This window comes from Salvelinus sp. IW2-2015, unplaced genomic scaffold (assembly GCF_002910315.2).
Source record: "Salvelinus sp. IW2-2015 unplaced genomic scaffold, ASM291031v2 Un_scaffold11064, whole genome shotgun sequence".
NCBI lineage: Eukaryota > Metazoa > Chordata > Actinopteri > Salmoniformes > Salmonidae > Salvelinus > Salvelinus sp. IW2-2015.
In genome coordinates this window covers 1-3950 of record NW_019952321.1, presented here as the reverse complement: position 1 = coordinate 3950, position 3950 = coordinate 1, and the positions used below count along the sequence as shown (strand labels likewise).

General features: G+C 45.0%; 1 long non-coding RNA gene across 1 annotated transcript; it reads left to right on the top strand.

Moving 5' to 3' along the window:
• The first annotated feature begins 1283 nt into the window (after positions 1 to 1283).
• On the top strand, positions 1284 to 3866 carry LOC112080024 (uncharacterized). Its single transcript, XR_011479441.1, has 3 exons — positions 1284 to 1442; positions 1804 to 2038; positions 3520 to 3866. It is a non-coding gene; the product is annotated as an uncharacterized lncRNA (long non-coding RNA).
• The last annotated feature ends 84 nt before the right edge of the window (positions 3867 to 3950 follow it).

Sequence of the window (3950 nt, the reverse complement as noted above, 5' to 3'; positions counted from 1 at the left end):
CCCCGTCGATGTGGATGAGGGCGCGATCGGCCCTCTGTTTCCTTTAGTCCTCAATCAGCTCCTTTGTCTTGTTGACACTGAGGGAGAGGTTGTTGTCCAGGCAGTCTCTGACCTCCTCACTGTAGGCAGTCTCATCGTCGTCGGTGATCAGGCCTACCACCGTTGTGTCGTCGGCAAACTTAATGATGTTGGAGTCTTGTGCGGCCATGCAGTCGTGGGTGAACAGGGAGTACATGACTAAATCTGCAGCCCTGAGGGGCCCCCGTGTTGAGGGTCAGCATGGCGGATGTGTTGTTGCCTACCCTCACCACCTGGGGCCCGTCAGGAAGTCCAGGATCCAGTTGCAGAGGGAGGCGTTCAGTCCCAGGGTCCTTAGCTTAGTGATGAGCTTGGAGGACACTATGGTGTTGAACGCTGAGCTGTAGTCAATGAACAGCATTCTCACATAGGTGTTCCTCTTGTCCAGGTGGCAAAGGGCAGTTTGGAGTGCAGTATAGATTGCGTCATCTGTGGATCTGTTGGGGTGGTATGTGAATTGGAGTGGGTCCAGGGTTTCTGGGATGATGGTGTTGATGTGAGCCATGACTAGTCTTTCAAAGCATTTCATGGCTACAGATGTGAGTGCTATGGGGCGATAGTCATTTAGCAGCTAGGTCACCCATGATACAAGTCAGTATTCGACGTCCTCACCATGTCTGAGGATGTCGGGAGATGACATGGTAACTGGCCACTAGGGGCAACGGTGAGCACTCTTACCTTCAAGTAGGTTTCGGTTTTGCCAAAGGTTGCATGTTCGAATACAGCGATAGAAAGTTGTTTTTGGCCTATCCCAAACCTTAACCCTTACCTTCACCATTCAGAGTTAATRCCTAACCTTAATATTTTGGAGTTAATGCCTAAACTTAACTTTAAACACTTCGATATTTTACGTTTGGAACAACTTCGAAATTTGGCATTTCAGAAACGTGGATGAATGTCAAATTCTGATGTGAGACTGTGAGAGCTTGTTGCATTTAGACAGGTTAACTTGGCGTTCTTGGGCACAGGGACTATGATGGTCTGCTTGAAACATGTAGGTTTTACATACACAGTATTGCAGTACAGCTCAGATTTTACTGTCTGTGCAAACTATCACAATGTCTATGTATTCCACATTTCATTTTGCTGTGAGTGGTCTACTTTCTTTAGAAACTAGAAAATGAAGTTATTGTCTGTGTGTTTGACAGCTAAATGTATCCTGCTGGGTGAACCCATAACTAACCTCTGACCTCCCCTCAGGTGCCTCCTGTAATGGCGACCTTGTTCCCAGAATGCCTCACGGCATATCCCCCACGTGAAAGCGTCTCTGGGATGGCGTTACCCATGGAGGTCAGACTTCGTCTCTGCGGTCAACTCCAGTGTTACACAGGAACTGGGACCACAGTACGACTGGGTCTAACACGGTCAGAACACAACACAACCACTCAGCACCATTATCTCAAAGAAACTACCATGTACATGAGTAAACAGACTTGAACTTTTTTCACATCATGTATGTATCACCAGGCTGTATCATAACCGGCCGTGATTGGGAGTCCAATAGGACGGCGCACAATTGGCCCAGCGTCGTCCGGGTTTGGCCGTTGTAGGCCGTCATTGTAAATAAGAATTTGTTCTTAACTGACTTGCCTAGTTAAATAAAGGATTTATTTTTATTTTTATGTCTGTTCCCCTATTCTACAACACACACCTGAGCTTAGTCTATGATAACAGAAACCATGTTGCTGATGTCATCCTGTCCTCTCTGCTCTAATTAACGCCCAGGTCAGAGTTTGTGTCCAGGCTAGAATCCCTGAGGTCCGCTGGCTGGCTGGACAGACTAACGGTAGCCACGGCAACCCAGTTCACCCTCTACAGCCCCCCCACCAACCTGTTCAACAGTGTGAACCTGATGGCCGAGAGATTACCTGGTGGAGCTTTGCACACCTCCGCCCATGTCCAGTCAGCTAGGGTCTACCATTCACCTACTGTGTGGGACTACTTCAGTATGGCATGTCAGGTAACATCATAACACTCCTAGTCCCTAGCCCCATCCTCTAACTAACCTCTACCATATCCCCTAACATCTAGCCCAGTGGTTGGAAAGCGTTTGGCTTGACGGCCACATAGGGATTTTTAATAGTGAAGATATCAAAACAATAAAATAACACACATGGAATCATGTACTAACCAAAAAAGTGTTAAACAAATCAATATATATTTGGGATTTTAGATTCTTCAATCTAAAATGTGCACCATCACACCTCCTCCCCCATGCTTCACGGTGGGAACCACACATGCAGAGATCGTCCGTTCACCTACCCTGCATCTCACAAAGACATGGCGGTTGGAACCAAAACTCTCAAATTTGGACTAATCAGACCGAAGAATAGATTTCCACCGGCCTAATATCCATTGCTCGTGTTTCTTACCCCAAGCAAGTTTCTTCTTCTTATTGCTGTCCTTCAGTAGTGGTTTCTTTGCAGCCATTCAACCATGAAGGCCTGATTCCTGCAGTCTCCTCTGAACAGTTGATGTTGAGATGTGTCTGTTACTTGAACTCTGTGAGGCATTTATTTGGGGTGCAATCTAAGGTGCAGTTAACTCTAATTAACGTATCCTCTGCAGAAGAGGTAACTCTGGGTTTTCCTTTCCTGTGGCGGTCCTCATGAGAGCCAGTTTCATCATAGCGCTTGATGGTTTTTGCGACTGCACTTGAAGTAACTTTAAAAATGTCTTGAAATTTTCCGCATTGACTGACTTTCATGTCTTAAAGTAAAGATGAACTGTTGTTTCTCTTTGCTTATTTGAGCTTTTCTTGCCATAATATGGACTTGGTCTTTTACCAAATAGGGCTATCTTCTGTATACCACCCCTACCTTGTCACAACACAACTGATTGGCTCAAACGCATTAAGAAGGAAAGAAAGTCTGCATATTAACTTTTAACAAGGCACACCTGTTAATTGAAATGCATTCCAACACCTCATGAAGGCAAAGGGTGGCTACTTTGAATAATCTCAAATATTAAATATATTTTGATTTGTTTAACACTTTTTTTGGTTACTACATGATTCCATATGTGTTATTTCATCATTTTGATGTCTTCACTATTATTCTATAATGTAGAAAATACTAAAAATAAAGAAAAATACTTGGATGAGTAGGGTTGTCCAAACTTTTGACTGGTACTGTATATTATGTGTTTACTCAAACCTCCTGCGGCCCAAATTGAATGGGCTCACGGGCAGGAGTTTTCCCACCCCTGATCTCTTCCCTCCACGACAACCCCCCACATTCAGTCAGATAGGGTCTGGTCTTCCATCCACTGTCACACAGGACTACTAGCAATAAGCAGTGAGAAGTGAACTGTGAGCAGTGAATTGTGAGCTGAGCTAGAACAAAGGCCCATTCTATTAGTCTTATCTCAGACATGAAGGCCAATGATATCTGAAGGTGAATATGAGCTGTAGCTTTGTTTGCCTTCATCTCTCCTCTCCAGCTCCTTTTCCTCCTCGTCTCTCTGGTCCAGCTCGTCCTCCAGATCTGTTCTGCTGGAGAGAAAGGCATGCTGGGATACTTGAGAGACCCCCAGAGTTGGCTCCAGGTGAGAGAGAACCCCCTCCCTTCTCTCATACAGTATATACAGCAATACATTCTCTGTAAATCTGGGTTTGCTCACTGTAGTTGTCTGAGTTCTCTTTTTATCGTTTGATTGTGATCAAGCTAGCCTCTTCATACTCAGTCCTAAGCAAACCACACTGAACTTTATACCCTACAAACATTTCTCTCAGTAGGAATTTTCTTTCTGTTTGTTTAGCAATAATAGGTCAGTTTGCCCTTCTCTCTGTCTCCCTCCAGGTCAGTATACTCCTGGTAACCCTTCTCTCTGTCTCCCTCCAGGCCAGTATACTCCTGGTAACCCTTCTCTCT